This window comes from Rattus norvegicus, chromosome 4 (genome assembly GCF_021556685.1).
Source record: "Rattus norvegicus strain SHRSP/BbbUtx chromosome 4, alternate assembly SHRSP_T2T, whole genome shotgun sequence".
NCBI lineage: Eukaryota > Metazoa > Chordata > Mammalia > Rodentia > Muridae > Rattus > Rattus norvegicus.
This window is the reverse complement of record NC_141537.1, coordinates 77075108-77094054: the sequence shown is the minus strand read 5'-3', so window position 1 is coordinate 77094054 and position 18947 is coordinate 77075108. Positions and strand designations below refer to the sequence as shown.

Genomic DNA, 18947 nt, shown 5'->3' with positions numbered 1-18947 from the left:
AAGAAAATACAGTATTTGCTACTCTTGAGCTTAGAGTGAGCTCAGGCTCCCCTCATTCTTAGAGCAGGGGTTACCATACTACAATTGTAGAAAGGCTGCTTCTGCCTTCCCCTCCCTCACTTAGGAAGGGTTCCATAGTGTTTGGAAACATTAGAATATTTTACTATCCTATAAAGCTGGGCCTTGGTTTTTTTTTTTGTTTGTTTGTTTAATTAAATTTTAAAATTTATTTTGAGACAGGGTCTCACTATAGCTCTGAGTGTCCTGGAACTCACTATGTAGATCAGACTGGCACCAAACTCACATAGAGATTTGTTTGCCTCTGCCTACTAACTGCTAGACTGCTGGGATTACATTTTTATTTTTATTTTTTTATTTTAGTGTGTGTTTTAATTTTTACTACATTAGTGTGTGCATTCACACACACACACACACACACACACACACACACACACACACACACATCTTTGTGGTGCATGGACCCTGATGGCATGGAGGAGGTCAAAGGACAATTTTCTAGAGTTTTTCTTTCCTTTTGCTGTGTGTGTGTCCTGGCTTGAACTCAGGTCATCACGCGTGGCCACAAGCGCCTTTACCTGCTGAGCTGTCTAATAGCCTGAAGTCAAGTTTTTCTTTGTCACGTGCCTGTTCTCAAAGAAAGGCACCCTCAGAGAAGTTCAGAGAAGGCACTCTGCCTTCCTCTGGTATAGAAACAGGGGCTATGTCTCCTGCATCTACTGCATTACTGGGGAAGCATCAGAGTTTGACAAGGGCAGTGGGTGATGTGGAGGGTGGATGGAGGAGAGTTTTAGCTATGGTGAGCCTTTCACGAGGAGCTCTGCTCTGCTGTCTTCCTTAAAGGAAGGGCAGGATGCCCTGGTGGCTTCATAGGAGTCTGTAGTCACCACCATGCACTGCTATAAGGGTTACACAAAATAATAAAGTTTAAGTCAGATTATAGGTGCTGGGAACCCTCGAAATGAGAGGCAAATCAACCTGTCTGTAATAGCTATTCAAGTCCATGATCACTGTACAGTGTTCAGGCTAGGCTATGATATGCTGGACATAATACTTTGAATAATTCAAGGACAGTGTCTCTCAGGGTACCAAAGGAGCTGGTGGGGAAAAGGGTGGGTTACGAAGGTAGAAGGGAAACTTGGGGGTTTTTGTATTGTTCTTTATATTCTATTACCGTGGCTGCGCAGATATATAGATTTATCAAAATTCTGTAAAATTATATTACAAAATTCTGTAAAATTATATTATTTTAGCCTATCAAATTAAAAGCTATGATAAAGCCACACTAACGATGAGATTCACCATGTTTAAGGACTTTCTGCCCCTGCGACCAGGTGTTCCTCTTTCAGTCACCTTAGAATGTTCTACAGACAGCGTATTATAGCTTGTTCCCCATCAGGAAATCATAGGCATGAGCCTGGAAAGTCACGAGAAGTGTGGGTGGGTAACGGACAGTGTCCAGAACAGATTGCAAGGTATGAGACCTCAAGTGACCTAGCAATGCACTAAGCCCATGCCTATTTCAGTTTCCACACAGCGAGAGGTGTTTCCATGCAGGAGATAAGCAAGATGAGCAGCAGAGCTTTAGGGAGACAGAGAAGCAGAAAAAGAGGTGTATGTGGATCTAGGACAGAGCAGCAGAGGGACACACTGCTGATAGAAGAACAAGCCTGACAGAAATGGTTGTTGAAAGGAGCAAACACCAACAGTTCTCATAAAGGTCTTTGAAAAAAGGTTTAAGCTTCTTGTGTGTCTCTATGTAGGTATGTGCACTGTGTCCAAAGACTTCAGAAGAGGGTATCAGATTCCCTGGAGCTAGGGTTAGAGGCAGTTGTGCACTTCACAGAGTGTGTGCAAGGAGCTGAACTTGGGCCCTCTGCAAGAACATATGAGTTCTTAACCACTGAGCCATCTCTCCAGCCTGCCATATCTTCCCATGGATATCACTCAATGTCCAATATGTACAGAACTGAACCAGAGAGTCTATTCTCTGGTAGTATCTACAGAAGCTGTTCTCAACCCATGGGATGTCACCCCCTTTTTTTGGGGGAGATCAAATGACCCTTTCACAGGAGTCACCTAAGACTAGTGGAAAACAGATATTTACACTACAATTCCTAACAGTAGTGTATATATCAATACAGTTATGAAATAGCAACCAAATAATTTTATGGTTAGGGTCATCACAATATGAGGAACTATATTAAAGGATCTTGGCATTAGGAAGGTTGAGAACCACTGATCTTCAGCTTCCTAGGGCCAGTACTGGAGACATGGCTCTGGGGACTACCAAGCCCAGTGTAGCCTGATGCTCCTTGTCTGGAGATGGGCAGGTGCTCAGGGTAAGAAGAAACCACTTGGATTTGTGTGGCGAAGGCTTGCCCGGGGTCTGCAGTCTTACCCTTTAGAAGTTCAAGGATTAGAGTAGAGGGAGAGTGTCAGGAACCTAGACAGGTCTAGTGGATTTTCTAGGTTCCAGTGCTAGAAAAGAATGAGGGGAAATGTACTGTTTGCAGCATCTCTCTTGTACCTAATGTCTGGATACCACATCCAACCAGTCAGCATTTCTTGAATGGATGAATGAGAAATACTCAGCTAGACACTCACACAGTGTTTACCTCATTTGGCTCTTACAGCCGTTGTGGGCAAGAGATTGGTACTCTTCCTTCTCGGGGCATTCCTGGTACCCAGAGAAGTCAAACAATTGACCCAGAGAGTTAACAAATACAGCAAACGTGTCAGCAAAGTATGAACAGGGTTAAACCTTGTTTCTCTTGTCACTGGTTGAATGTTAATGACAAACCTGAGCATTCTGCATTTGGAAACATAGGAAAGATTGATTTCCTAATGGAATGATGAAATTTTATGGTCAAACCAATAATGATTAAATGTTCCTCAGGGGCATGAATGGAACTGTTTTGCATATAGCTTCTCTGACAATAAACCCTTTAAGGATGACACCAAACCAGGGTAACAGAAAACTTGCCCAGATTTTCTTATCTTTGGGCTTCTTTAAATGACTTGATACTTGCTTTAGAATATGCTTATTTCTGACTCTTATTTCTTTCCTTCTCCTCTTCTTTCCATCTTTCTTTATTTCTTTTTCTTGAGGAATGATGTTACATAGCTCAGGCTGGCCTCCAAGTTGTTGTCTACTAGAAGGTGACCTTGAACTTCTGAACTTCCTGCGGTTTACCTCTCAAGGGCTGGGCTTATAGGCATGCAATCACTGGGTGCTGCATATCTAACTTAGGGTTTCATATAACTAGGCAAGTATTTTATCCACTGAGCTATAGCCCAACCTTTATCTTTTCTTTTTCAGTACCTAACAGGAAGCGTGATTTAGATTCAATAGTTCACAGTGATTTCCCTTTGGATAATATTTTCTGAAAAGCCACTGATCCTTTATTAATAAAAAAAAGAGTCATGAGTTTTGGCATTCTGTCTAAGCTCTACCTCCACAGCCTGACACTATAAAAGGGGCTGCTTGCCCCCTCCTCACTCTCTTGTTCTCTCTTGCTCTTATCCTCTTCTCCCTTTGTCCCTCTCTCACCATTCCCCTTTCTCTCCACATGCTCATGGCCTGCTCTACTCCTCTCTTCTTCTTCTTCTTCTTCTTCTTCTTCTTCTTCTTCTTCTTCTTCTTCTTCTTCTTCTTCTTCTTCTTCTTCTTCTTCTTCTTCTTCCTCTTCTTCTTCTTCTCCTCCTCCTCCCTCTTCCTCTTCCTCCTCCTCCCTTTCCTCCCTCTCTCTCTCTCTCTCTCTCTCTCTCTCTCTCTCTCTTTCTCTCTTTCTCCTTACTAACTAACGTCTTAACTGCCCTCCCCATGCCCTGAGTAAACTCTATTCTATACTATACCATCATGTGGCTGGTCCCTCAGGGGGAAGGGATGACTCAGCATGGGCGCACAGAGGCACTCCCTTTCCCCATACCTTAACATACTCCCATAGAGCATAATCCTCCCCTCTCTTTATCTTTTTTTTTTTATAAACACATCAATGATACTCTAGTTTCTTTGTAGAGTGCATACATTTTGTACCTTTTACTTAAAAAAAAAAGTCATTTCTACCACTTATTAATTAGAGAGACAAGCCAGCCCAACTCTGCTCTCTTGCAAGACTTCTATGACTGTTTGAAGTTTTCAGCTCTTTTTGTTCCTCCATATGTAACTGATTTAACTGCATCATATTGTTTCATTAACCTCACCATTCTATTAAAGGCTGATATTAAGCTATATCCTCCGTAGAATTATGTTTACGTACGCTGAACTCTAACCTCAGATCTGCAACACAAGATAGAAACAGAGACATTTCTGACTCTGGATTGAGACCGACACTGGCATTCTTTACATATCTGAAGTTCGGATGACCAGGACAATCTAGTCTTATAATAAAAGGTAGATAATTAAACCCAGGGTACTGATGCGCATATACCCAGTAGTGTGGGAGGGCAGACATCAACACCTGGGCAGAAGAAGGGTGGGTGGTAAGCAAGCAGCTGCCCAAGTCTTTTATTTCATCTGATGCACAAAAGATGCAGAGTCTCAAGTTAGATATTAATTTATTAAAGTCATGAAAGTTAAAAAAAATGAAAAAATCGAAAGTTCCAGAAAATGTATCAAAAGGGCTAAAAGTTAGCCGATAAAAATCCAGAAAGCTTAGCAAACAGTTTCTCACTGGGAAAACAAGTCACCAGAGGGAAAGAACTTGCTAATTAAATGCATCAGCAGGCAGCTTTCTCTGCTTGCTTTGTAAGAAGGGTGACAAGCTGGGGAGCAGGCAGAAGCCAGTCCCCTGACCTTCCACTTCTCTCTTGGGCCTCTTGATATATATCCCTAGAGCCTGGGAGGTATCTTATCTCTGCTGGAAGGTGAATCAGAGTTGCTGTGTCTGTTGATCTGCTGCCCAAGATAAAGGTGTGAATCGTAATTGGCAGACTAGGGTTGCTGGAAGACAGAAAACTCTCACTGAGGTCTGCCAGGTTTCCCACACTCAATTCAAAGAGTGGCAGGTTCTTCTTAATGCCTGATAGGCAAGGGTTGGAGGTATTTCCCTTCGTTGATTGTGTGCTTTAGCTGAGGCCCCGTGGGGATTACAGCAGAGTAGCTTTTCCAGCCCTTTGCCATCCAACTGCACAGCGGGAGTCCTTTCCTTCCGGGGCTTTCCTATGGGCTTTGCAGAGTCTTGTGCTGCTGTGTTAATTATATTTTCCCTTGGCTGGCAGAATACAAATCAGCTTAGTCATGCTTCTACATCATACAGACACAATGCAGCTGAGGGAATCTGGGCTATGTACAGACACAAAGAGGAGGTGCCTGGTCCTGAGGCACCTTCTCCAGCTTTCACTGGATCTGCTCCATGCAAGGCAGGAGGATGTTGCTACCATCTGCAAACACTGGCCTGAAGTTAAAATAAGAACCGTACTCTCACCGAAACAGCTTTCTTTGGCTGGGTCTTTACAGCAGACTCCCATCCTCCTCAAGTCTCTCCTGTAGTGAGAATTCTGGAATTTTGGTTTCTTTAAAAAGCACAGAAATATTATAAGAGTAAGTTTTCATTTTCAACCCTGGAGTGGAGCTATGGGGCAGCTTGCTGACATATCTACCGTGTGCTCTAACAGAGGTTTTGCAGCTGCAGATAGTCTCTGTGATTGTGTGATGTTTGGAATTCTGGGAACTTTTTAGAAGGTATATAAACGCAAGGGCCCCCAAGAGGCAGGATCAGTTGTTGGCTATTCAGGGAGATTGTCTGCCATTTATTGGTTTATTAGTAGTCATGCTCAAAAAAGAAACCAGAAGGATAATTAGATCCAGGGATCTCCGTCCTCTTTCTCTTCTATCTAGTGGTAGGGGATGAAGTGGGGAGGGGGAGGGGAATAAGGGATGGGAAAAGAAGAACCTGCAGAGTAGCAAAGACCAGCTACACTCTCCCAAATAATTGCTTCGGTCCCCGGCAGAGCCTTGCACATCTTCTTCTGACACACAACACTTGTTACTTTCTTCCTCTGTGGATATCTAGGCCCTGGCTGTCCCTGGGAGCCTGGCAAAGATGTGCTGGCCATGCAGCTCTGTGATAATGTAGAGAATCAGAGCCTGGACAATCCCTGATGGCACAGCTCATGGCTCTTGCAGAAGCTGCCTGCAGAACTGCATTCTTAGCAGCAGGAACTGGCTCCTTAGGACATGGGACAGCCTTGATCTCCGACTTTCCTGGTGTTCAGCTGTCTCACCTTGCTTGGGTAAATTGCAGCAAATCCTAATCTGGGTTTGAGGCTCATTTTCCTAATCTTTGTGTGTGAGGTCCCCATGCTGAGCCCAGTGTTCATGCTAACATTCATGCTGGCTTTGTTTGTTTTTTAAATGTCATTTTATTTGAATTGGTGCTTTGCCTGCATGCATGGGTGTTGGGTCCCTTGGTACTTGAGTTATAGACAGTTGTGAGCTGCTGTGTGGGTGCTAAGAATTGAACCTGAGTACTCGGAAGCAGCCAATGCTCTTAACTGCTAGGCCACCTCTGGTTTTTAATCTGGCCACTCTGACCTCCCTTGCAATTCTTTCCTTCTTGGAGCCCCACTTAGACATAGATCATCTGACCTAGGATCTTCCTCTCCCCAGACATATTGATCCTGAGTTAGGACCAGCATGATTAAATTAGAATTTCTGCTCAATAAGAACACTGACTCTGAGCATGGTACATCATCCTTTTTTAAAGAAAAGATTTATTTATTTATTCTATATAAGTACACTGTCTCTGTCTTCAGATACACCAGAAGAGGCATCAGATCTCATTACAGATGGTTATGAGCCACCATGTGGTTGCTGGGATTTGAACTCAGGACCTCTGGAAGAGCAGTCAGTGCTCTTAACTGCTGAGCCATCTCTCTATCCCTACATCATTCTTTAGAGTGAGAATATGCAAAGACTTCAGAAAGTCATTGGAACTTCTGCTATGGCACCCATTACTGTGGAAAGTCCCCAAATCCCAGCCAACAGTGGTTATGTATGGAGGAAGACTGAGCAGCTGCCACCCATGGACGGAGAAAACTAATATTAGGGGATATTCCAGAGCAGAAGCCAGGTCTTAAACACTATCTACTCACGAGAAATGAGTTAGATTCTTGGGGGGTAAGTTTTCTCATTGCAGAGTGAGGGATTTATGTATAAAACTCACAGATCTCTCCCTGTTTATTATGTGTGTGGCTTCATCAGGAACAACCATGGTTCTGGCTGCCATTCATGGCCCACATTCTCCACCTTATGTCCTAGGCTACAAGAGTAGGTAAGCTTTGTTTGTTTTCTGCTTTTCCTCCCCCGCCCCAGCACTCCCCCCCCCCCAGCCAAAACCCCAAGGCTTGACTTCATGGCATCTCTTTTGGTTACAGGTAAACTGTATTTTTGTTTGTTTTGTTTTGTTTGTTTGCTTAGGCTAATAGATTTACAGCTGTCTCCATATAAGTCACTTTCTTCCAGTCTGCTGAACCTAGAGGCATTGTTGATTTGAAATTCTGGAATGAAGTTTGAACTTTCTCCTGGTAAGAGATGCTCTCTATGAGGTGGTGGTGTGTGAGGTGGTGTGAGCGTGTGTGTGTGGGAGGTGGTTGTGTGTGTGGATGTGTATGTGAAGTGATGGGTGAGGCGGTGGGGTAAGATGGTGTGTGGGGTGGTGTGATATGTGAGACAGAGCATATGAGGTGGTGTGTGTTTAGCAAACGAGTTGGTGTGTGTGTATTGTAATGGCATTTCTGGTAGTCTTTTAAGACTTATCTCATGCACTTTGATTCAAGGTCCACTGAAAGGAAAAAGCACAAAAATGGTCTATAAAGTCCTTCTAGTCTCACAGCTTCACCTGAGCCTTGCAGGGCCTAGTAGCATGAGCCTGTCTATCTGAAATCTGAGTCAGATATAAACTAACCAGCATTAGTAGCTAAAGTATAACATATGTGCTACATATGTACACACACACACACACATTCACACACACATATTCACACACACACACACACACACACACAAATTAATATTGGTCTAGAAAAAAAAACCAGTCTGGAGAGGAATTAAGAGCTAAATGCTCGCACCTTATCTATTGCTTCAGACCTTCAAGCTTCAGCCTCTCTCCTCCCACTTTATACAGCATTGCTATTTCAAAGTAAGCAGCAGGGACTGACAATTAGAAAGCAACACCAAACACCTGGAGATGCACAGACACATGGTTAACAAAATTAACCATGGGATGGAATGCCACATAGCCATGAAAACCTAAGACCATAAAGGAACGGTGTCAGGTGGACTAGCATTCACTAATCTATCTTCCTAACAAACGTTTCCCCGTGCTGTGTACAGAATGAGCCACAGTCCAGGCCTCGTAGGCCTTAGGGATCACTGCACTACACTGCCCTGTGCTTCATTCTGTTTAATTTTCTCAACAGTCTCACCAGGCAAGATGATGTTTGCTTCTCATGCTGCGGATGAGGACTCCAGGGACACAAAGTCAATAGGTGGCAGAGCAGGAATGTCAACCCAGGGTTATCTGGCTCTTACAAGCACACAATGCTTCTTCAACTCCTTCAGCCACTTCATTAAAGCATTTAAAGGGACATATCAAATGCAGGTAATTACAAGCACCACTTTACAGAGGTGCCCTTAGGAAGTTCTCTGATCTTATTTCATATTTGACTTAGGCTTCAGTTCTTTCTTTCTTTTTTTTCTTGGACATTTGTAGTAAAACAATTTCAACAAATCCTTCCTATTTCTGGTAACGAGCCCTAATGCATCTTTGGAAAGGGATCAGCAGTCTGAGAGGCAGACCAATCAATGGCTTGGCTTAGTTCTAAATAGCACGAATAACGTTGCTTCTCTCTCTGCTGGGGAGCACATCTGAATGTTTGTTGACAATAATGTGTGGGGCTTTCTTTATTTTGCAGGGAGAAATAGTTTTTTTTAAATATGCAAAACATGGCACTGTATTTTGCTTCTAGTTAAGCAGAATTTTAAATTTTAAATACCAAGCATGGACTTAGAGGGAACTCAGGATGGCCTTGGTCATCGACAGAATTTTTACAGAGACTTGAGTATTTCTCTAACCATCCAGAAGCCCACTTCTGGGCAAAGCAAATAATTCTCTCTTCTTTGAACAGCTTGTTCCAAATCGTGCTTCCTTTCACTGTGATCAAAGCCTCAACTACACCCTATTATCTGGAGCATGAACTATGAAAGTAGGGCACAGGAAAGCCAGCATTTTGTGTCATTAGCAAATACTGCTTATAAGCAGTATTAGTATTTAGTATGTATTTAGTGCTATGCTATAGTTACTCAGTTTAAAAATAACCATAATAACTAAGAATTTAACCATAATAATTAAAAGTTGAACTAAGTGCTTATATAATAGTATGACAGTATTGATTGTCAATTTGGCAGACTCTAGAATCACTGTGGAGAAGATCCTCTGAAGAATTCTCTTGGTTGTGTTAATTACGATGTGAAGACCCTACACTGTGGGTGGTACCCTTTCCCGTGCTGTATAGGTGAACTGTAAGAGAAGACTGAAGAAGTTGAACGGAACTGTGATCTTTTCTCTCTTATGTTGCTTTTTTACCAGAATATTTTATCTCAGTACAGGAAAAGAAACCAAGACAATTGCTCCCCTACCTTCCCTGCTTTAGCCTGTCTTTATTTAATCAGCTGAACCCTGCTCCTTTTGTCCATACATGTAAAGGTCTGGATTTGATACAACCGTTACAGCCTGCCCACCTCTCACTCTCCCATGCTCTCTCCTCACTGACACAGCATTGGTGGTGGGTGTGTGGCCACTCCAGGCTTTTTACCTGGTTGCTGGAGATTTAAACTCAAGCCTTCATGCCTGAGCAGCAAGTGCTTTTACATACTGATCCATCTCCCCAGCTCCTTAACCTGTCTGAAAATTCTTTTCCAGATCTCATTGGTGGTCTGTATGTCCTCGATTTCCAACTCTTGAGCACCAGGGCCATCATTCATCCTTTCTGATATCCCTACGGCACTGTGACCCACTGTTTGCACCATTTTCCAGCTGCTCCCCATCCCATCGGTGGAAGATTATCTGCTACTTGCCACCATGCCTTCAGTGAGTGCTCAAGTGCTGTGGAATGACTAGATCTTGGTCCTGTTTGAACCATCCAGAGACGTTCTAGAAGCCTCTGACTTCCTTTTAGGTATGTTCTTTTTTGCTGGGTCTTTCTAGAAAATAACCATGAGGCAGGTGCCCCATTTGAGGGTAGGCATGATCTCTGTGTATTCCTTAGTTCTGTCTTTGCTATCCTCATGAATCCATAACTCAAGGTCTACTAAATACTGAGGGATTGAATACACAGTGGTCAACAGACAGATCCACATTTCCAAAGAATGATTAGGACTTCATTAACTAGTACCAGAATCTTTAAGTTATATCCCTGTTCCTAATTTCACATGATCCAAAGACACAGGATACTGGGCTATCACTTGGTTATCTCCAGTCTCCCCATGTCAACAACGTTTCATATGGGCTCATATGAGACTCTCATTCTCTCCACAGAACTTGCCTTCGGGTTTCTGACAAACAAGCGACGGTGGCTGACTTGTAGGCTCAATTACCAGCCCTTGTTTTTTTCTCTTGGGTGAATTTTGTTTAGTTCCATACATGTACTCTGTCTCAGGATGTTGTTAGACATACTGCTCTATCTTAACATTCCAAGACCCTGGGAGTGTCCTGAAAAAACAGAAGCAAATTACCTTGGACAGGTATACTTAAACTCTATATTTGTGTTTGAAATGAGGTCTCCAGGAGAAGTGGAGAGGAGGGTGGTGGATCTTTGAGTTTCTAAGGTAGCTGTGGTTTGTGTATGAGTTCTCAAAGATCCATATGATACAAGCTTGCTCTCCAGTGTAATTACTGAGGGTTGGTAGAATCATTATGAGGCAGGCTCTGTGGGAAGTCACTAGGTCACTAGATGTTTCTCTTAAAGGAGACTGGGGGACTTTCCTGTATTTTCTTTCTGTTTTGATTCCTGTCTAGTAGGTAAGTAGCTGGCTCCAGTCCATATTCCTAGTCAGTGTCACACAGCACACTCACTAGATGCCTAAAGCAAGTGATCATGGGATCTTGGGGGAGAATCTCCAATTCTGAGCCAAACAAACCTTTTCCCTTTATAAGTTATTAATTATCTTAGCTATATTATTATGAGATGAAAATCTGACCAACATACAGACAGTAGAAGCCCAAAGCAATTAACACAAAATGTTCTACTCTGGTTAGGTGCCATTTGCCAAACAAAAACAAACACAGTGAGAGACCAGCTTAATGCCAGTTCCAAGAGATACATAGGCCTCTTTAGGGCTTGGAATAGTGGTAACTCTTGGGACTCAGCATTTAGACATTCAAATGCAGCATGTATATTTTTTTCTGTTTGTAGGGATGTGATTTGACAGACTGTGGAACAATCAGGCAATTTATTACAGGGATTTACTAAACAAGGCATGTTAAATATTACTTTATAGTTTCGTTCTCTAATTACATGGTGATAATAGGAATCGACTCAGCGAGGATGTTTGGAAAGGAGAATGCCAAGAGGAGGCTACAGGCACACACTTGGCAAAACTCAGGGAGAAATCCTCACACTTTAAGTGCAATTCTGAAGTGCTAAAATGGCTCTCCATGGATTCCTATAGGCAACAGTCAATAGGCTGTTTCCTGTTGGGTAGTGAATTAAAACAAGATAGAGAATAAGCTGCAACAAGGTGTCTGTGAGGATAGGCTAACCCTGCTAGCCCTGCTGTCCATGGGACCACAGAAATCTAGAGATATCCAACCATTTGACATGGTGACACTGTGTTGTGGTCTACAGATGTGTTGGGCTTCATTTTGAGCTGTCCTGTTTAAGCACACCAGCAAGAGGGAGGGAAGTTCTGAGATCATATTCTTTTCTGTCACAATGGTTTCTTCACCTAACATGAGCAGGGGAGGACTGGGTTATATTCAACACAATTTGTGAGAGACACAATGCTCTTCACTTAACAGGGTGTGTGCTATAAGAGAGCCACATGGTTGCATAGAATTCCTGACTCCTTAGAGCAGAGTTTCTCAACCTTCCTAATGCTGCAACTATCTAATACAGAGCCTCGGGTTATAATGACCACCAACAATAGGATTACTTTTTTTTTTTTATTAACTTGAGTATTTCTTAAATACATTTCGAGTGTTATTCCCTTTCCTGGTATCCGGGCAAACATCCCCCAACCCCCTCCCCTTCCTTATGGGTGTTCCCCTCCCAACCCTCCCCCCATTGCCGCCCTCCCCCCAACAATCTAGTTCACTGGGGGTTCAGTCTTAGCAGGACCCAGGGCTTCCCCTTCCACTGATGCTCTTACTAGGATATTCATTGCTACCTATGGGGTCAGAGTCCAGGGTCAGTCCATGTATAGTCTTTAGGTAGTGGCTTAGTCCCTGGAAGCTCTGGTTGCTTGGCATTGTTGTACATATGGGGTCTCGAGCCCCTTCAAGCTCTTCCAGTTCTTTCTCTGATTCCTTCAACGGGGGTTCTATTCTCAGTTCAGTGGTTTGCTGCTGGTATTCGCCTCTGTATTTGCTGTATTCTGGCTGTGTCTCTCAGGAGCGATGTACATCCGGCTCCTGTCGGTCTGCACTTCTTAGCTTCATCCATCTTGTCTAATTGGGTGGCTGTATATGTATGGGCCACATGTAGGGCAGGCTCTGAATGGGTGTTCCTTCAGTCTCTGTTTTAATCTTTGCCTCTCTCTTCCCTGCCAAGGGTATTCTGGTTCCCCTTTTAAAGAAGGAGTGAAGCATTCACGTTTTGATCATCCGTCTTGAGTTTCATTTGTTCTAGGCATCTAGGGTAATTCAAGCATTTGGGCTAATAGCCACTTATCAATGAGTGCATACCATGTATGTCTTTCTGTGATTGGGTTAGCTCACTCAGGATGATGTTTTCCAGTTCCAACCATTTGCCTACGAATTTCATAAAGTCGTTGTTTTTGATAGCTGAGTAATATTCCATTGTGTAGATGTACCACATTTTCTGTATCCATTCCTCTGTTGAAGGGCATCTGGGTTCTTTCCAGCTTCTGGCTATTATAAATAAGGCTGCAATGAACATAGTGGAGCACGTGTCTTTTTTATATGTTGGGGCATCTTTTGGGTATATGCCCAAGAGAGGTATAGCTGGATCCTCAGGCAGTTCAATGTCCAATTTTCTGAGGATCCTCCAGACTGATTTCCAGAATGGCTGTACCAGTTTGCAATCCCACCAACAATGGAGGAGTGTTCCTCTTTCTCCACATCCTCGCCAGCATCTGCTGTCCCCTGAGTTTTTGATCTTAGCCATTCTCACTGGTGTGAGGTGAAATCTCAGGGTTGTTTTGATTTGCATTTCCCTTATGACTAAAGATGTTGAACATTTCTTTAGGTGTTTCTCAGCCATTCGGCATTCCTCAGCTGTGAATTCTTTGTTTAGCTCTGAGCCCCATTTTTTAATAGGGTTATTTGTTTCCCTGCGGTCTAACTTCTTGAGTTCTTTGTATATTTTGGATATAAGGCCTCTATCTGTTGTAGGATTGGTAAAGATCGTTTCCCAATCTGTTGGTTGCCGTTTTGTCCTAACCACAGTGTCCTTTGCCTTACAGAAGCTTTGCAGTTTTATGAGATCCCATTTGTCGATTCTTGATCTTAGAGCGTAAGCCATTGGTGTTTTGTTCAGGAAATTTTTTCCAGTGCCCATGTGTTCCAGATGCTTCCCTAGTTTTTCTTCTATTAGTTTGAGTGTATCAGGTTTGATGTGGAGGTCCTTGATCCACTTGGACTTAAGCTTTGTACAGGGTAATAAGCATGGATCAATCTGCATTCTTCTACATGTTGACCTCCAGTTGAACCAGCACCATTTGCTGAAAATGCTATCTTTTTTCCATTGGATGGTTTTGGCTCCTTTGTCAAAAATCAAGTGACCATAGGTGTGTGGGTTCATTTCTGGGTCTTCAATTCTATTCCATTGGTCTATCTGTTTGTCTCTGTAAAAATACCATGCAGTTTTTATCACTATTGCTCTGTAATACTGCTTGAGTTCAGGGATAGTGATTCCCCCTGAAGTCCTTTTATTGTTGAGGATAGCTTTAGCTATCCTGGGTTTTTTGTTATTCCAGATGAATTTGCAAATTGTTCTGTCTAACTCTTTGAAGAATTGGATTGGTATTTTAATGGGGATTGCATTGAATCTGTAGATCGCTTTTGGTAAAATGGCCATTTTTACTATATTAATCCTGCCAATCCATGAGCATGGGAGATCTTTCCATCTTCTAAGGTCTTCTTCAATTTCCTTCTTCAGTGTCTTGAAGTTCTTATTGTACAGATCTTTTACTTGCTTTGTTAAAGTCACACCGAGGTACTTTATATTATTTGGCTCTATTATGAAGGGTGTCGTTTCCCTAATTTCTTTCTCGGCTTGTTTCTCTTTTGTATAGAGGAAGGCAACTGATTTATTTGAGTTAATTTTATACCCAGCCACTTTGCTGAAGTTGTTTATCAGCTTTAGTAGTTCTCTGGTGGAACTTTTGGGATCACTCAAATATACTATCATATCATCTGCAAATAGTGATATTTTGACTTCTTCTTTTCCGATCTGTATCCCCTTGACCTCCTTTTGTTGTCTGATTGCTCTGGCTAGAACTTCAAGAACTATATTGAATAAGTAGGGAGAGAGTGGGCAGCCTTGTCTAGTCCCTGATTTTAGTGGGATTGCTTCAAGTTTCTCTCCATTTAGTTTAATGTTAGCAACTGGTTTGCTGTATATGGCTTTTACTATGTTCAGGTATGGGCCTTGAATTCCTATTCTTTCCAGGACTTTTATCATGAAGGGGTGTTGAATTTTGTCGAATGCTTTCTCAGCATCTAATGAAATGATCATGTGGTTTTGTTCTTTCAGTTTGTTTATATAATGGATCACGTTGATGGTTTTCCATATATTAAACCATCCCTGCATGCCTGGGATGAAGCCTACTTGGTCATGGTGGATGATTGTTTTGATGTGCTCTTGGATTCGGTTTGCCAGAATTTTGTTGAGTATTTTTGCGTCGATATTCATAAGGGAAATTGGTCTGAAGTTCTCTTTCTTTGTTGTGTCTTTGTGTGGTTTAGGTATAAGAGTAATTGTGGCTTCGTAGAAGGTATTCGGTAGTGATCCATCTGTTTCAATTTTGTGGAATAGTTTGGATAATATTGGTATGACGTCTTCTATGAAGGTTTGGTAGAATTCTGCACTAAACCCGTCTGGACCTGGGCTCTTTTTGGTTGGGAGACCTTTAATGACTGCTTCTATTTCCTTAGGAGTTATGGGGTTGTTTAACTGGTTTATCTGTTCCTGATTTAACTTCGGTACCTGGTATCTGTCTAGGAAATTATCCATTTCCTGAAGATTTTCAAGTTTTGTTGAATATAGGTTTTTATAGTAAGATCTGATGATTTTTTGAATTTCCTCTGAATCTGTTGTTATGTCTCCCTTTTCATTTCTGATTTTGTTAATTTGGACGCACTCTCTGTGTCCTCTCGTTAGTCTGGCTAAGGGTTTATCTATCTTGTTGATTTTCTCAAAGAACCAACTTTTGGTTCTGTTGATTCTTTCTATGGTCCTTTTTGTTTCTACTTGGTTGATTTCCGCTTTGAGTTTGATTATTTCCTGCCTTCTACTCCTCCTGGGTGTATTTGCTTCTTTTTGTTCTAGAGCTTTTAGGTGTGCTGTCAAGCTGCTGACATATGCTCTTTCCTGTTTCTTTCTGCAGACACTCAGCGCTATGAGTTTTCCTCTTAGCACAGCTTTCATTGTGTCCCATAAGTTTGGGTATGTTGTACCTTCATTTTTATTAAATTCTAAAAAGTTTTTAATTTCTTTCTTTATTTCTTCCTTGACCAGGTTATCATTGAGTAGAGCATTGTTCAATTTCCAAGTATATGTGGGCATTCTTCCTTGATTGTTATTGAAGACCAGTTTTAGGCCGTGGTGGTCCGATAGCACGCATGGGATTATTTCTATCTTTCTGTACCTGTTGAGGCCCGTTTTTTGACCAATTATATGGTCAATTTTGGAGAAAGTACCATGAGGAGCTGAGAAGAAGGTATATCCTTTTGCTTTAGGATAGAATGTTCTATAAATATCCGTTAAGTCCATTTGGCTCATGACTTCTCTTAGTCTGTCTACATCTCTGTTTAATTTCTGTTTCCATGATCTGTCCATTGATGAGAGTGGGGTGTTGAAATCTCCCACTATTATTGTGTGAGGTGCAATGTGTGTTTTGAGCTTTAGTAAGGTTTCTTTTACATATGTAGGTGCCCTCGTATTTGGGGCATAGATGTTTAGGATTGAGAGTTCATCTTGGTGGATTTTTCCTTTGATGAATATGAAGTGTCCTTCCTTATCTTTTTTGATGACTTTTAGTTGAAAATTGATTTTATTTGATATTAGAATGGCTACTCCAGCTTGCTTCTTCTGACCATTTGCTTGGAAAATTGTTTTCCAGCCTTTCACTCTGAGGTAATGTCTGTCTTTGTCTCTGAGGTGTGTTTCCTGTAGGCAGCAGAATGCAGGGTCCTTGTTGCGTATCCAGTTTGTTAATCTATGTCTTTTTATTGGGGAGTTGAGGCCATTGATGTTGAGAGATATTAAGGAATAGTGATTATTGCTTCCCGTTATATTCATATTTGGATGTGAGGTTATGTTTGTGTGCTTTCATTCTCTTTGTTTTGTTGCCAAGACGATTAGTTTCTTGCTTCTTCTAGGGTATAGCTTGCCTCCTCATGTTGGGCTTTACCATTTATTATCCTTTGTAGTGCTGGATTTGTAGAAAGATATTGTGTAAATTTGGTTTTGTCATGGAATATCTTGGTTTCTCCATCTATGTTAATTGAGAGTTTTGCAGGATACAGTAACCTGGGCTGGCATTTGTGTTCTCTTAGGGTCTGTATGACATCAGTCCAGGATCTTCTGGCCTTCATAGTTTCTGGCGAGAAGTCTGGTGTGATTCTGATAGGTCTGCCTTTATATGTTACTTGACCTTTTTCCCTTACTGCTTTTAATATTCTTTCTTTATTTTGTGGGTTTGGTGTTTTGACTATTATGTGACGGGAGGTGTTTCTTTTCTGGTCCAATCTATTTGGAGTTCTGTAGGCTTCTTGTATGTCTATGGGTATCTCTTTTTTTAGGTTAGGGAAGTTTTCTTCTATGATTTTGTTGAAGATATCTACTGGTCCTTTGAGCTGGGAGTCTTCACTCTCTTCTATACCTATTATCCTTAGGTTTGATCTTCTCATTGAGTCCTGGATTTCCTGTATGTTTTGGACCAGTAGCTTTTTCCGCTTTACATTATCTTTGACAGTTGAGTCAATGATTTCTATGGAATCTTCTGCTCCTGAGATTCTCTCTTCCATCTCTTGTATTCTGTTGGTGAGGCTTGTATCTACAGCTCCTTGTCTCTTCTTTTGGTTTTCTATATCCAGGGTTGTTTCCATGTGTTCTTTCTTGATTGCTTCTATTTCCATTTTTAGTTCCTTCAACTGTTTGATTGTGTTTTCCTGGAATTCTTTCAGGGATTTTTGCGATTCCTCTCTGTAGGCTTCTTCTTGTTTATTAATGTTTTCCTGTGTTTCCCTAAGGGAGTTCTTCATGTCTTTCTTGAAGTCCTCCAGCATCATGATCAAATATGATTTTGAAACTAGATCTTGCTTTTCTGGTGTGTTTGGATATTCCATGTTTGTTTTGGTAGGAGAATTGGGCCCCGATGATGCCATGTAGTCTTGGTTTCTGTTGCTTGGGTTCCTGCGCTTGCCTCTCGCCATCAGATTATCTCTAGTGTTACTTTGTTCTGCTATTTCTGACAGTGGCTAGACTGTCCTATAAGCCTGTGTGTCAGGAGTGCTGTAGACCTGTTTTCCTCTCTTTCAGTCAGTTATGGGGACAGAGTGTTCTGCTTTCGGGCGTGTAGTTTTTCCTCTCTACAGGTCTTCAGTTGTTCCTGTGGGCCTGTGTCTTGAGTTCACCAGGCAGATTTCTTGCAGCAGAAAGGTTGGTCTTACCTGTGGTCCCGAGGCTCAAGTTTGCTCGCGGGGTGCTGCCCACGGGCTCTCTGCAGCGGCAGCAACCAGGAAGACCTGTGCCGCCCCTTCCGGGAGCTTCAGTGCACCAGGGTTCCAGATGGCCTTTGGTGTTTTCCTCTGGCGTCCGAGATGTGTATGCAGAGTGCAGTCTCTTCTGGTTTCCCAGGCGTGCCTGCCTCTCTGAGGGTTTAGCTCTCCCTCCCACGGGATTTGGGTGCAGAGAACTGTTTATCCGGTCTGTTTCCTTCAGGTTCCGGCGGTGTCTTAGGCAGGGGTCCTGCCGCTCCTGGGCCCTCCCCTACGGGAACCCAGAGGCCTTATACAGTTTCCTCTTGGGCCAGGGATGTGGGCAGGGGTGGGCAGTGTTGGTGGTCTCTTCCGCTCTGCAGCCTTAGGAGTGCCCACCTGACCAGGCGGTGAGGTCTCTTTCCCACAGGGTCTGGGAGCAGAGAGCTGCTGCGGGCCGGGATCCTCGGGTGTGGGACTTCCGGTAAACACAGGACGTGCCGGTCCTAGAGGAATTCTGCCTCTGTGTCCCGATTTCACCAGGCAGCTTTCTTGCAGCAGACAAGTTGGTCTTACCTGTGGTCCCGAGGCTCAAGTTTGCTCGCGGGGTGCTGCCCATGGGCTCTCTGCGGCGGCAGCAACCAGGAAGACCTGTGCCGCCCCTTCCGGGAGCTTCAGTGCACCAGGGTTCCAGATGGCCTTTGGTGTTTTCCTCTGGCGTCCGAGATGTGTATGCAGAGTGCAGTCTCTTCTGGTTTCCCAGGCGTGTTTGCCTCTCTGAGGGTTTAGCTCTCCCTCCCACGGGATTTGGGTGCAGAGAAC

At 42.8% G+C, this 18947-nt stretch overlaps 1 protein-coding gene across 2 annotated transcripts in view; it reads right to left on the bottom strand.

The window, feature by feature from the left end:
- The window catches only part of Cntnap2 (contactin associated protein 2), a 2247664-nt gene that overhangs the window by 61179 nt on the left and 2167538 nt on the right, over positions 1 to 18947 (bottom strand).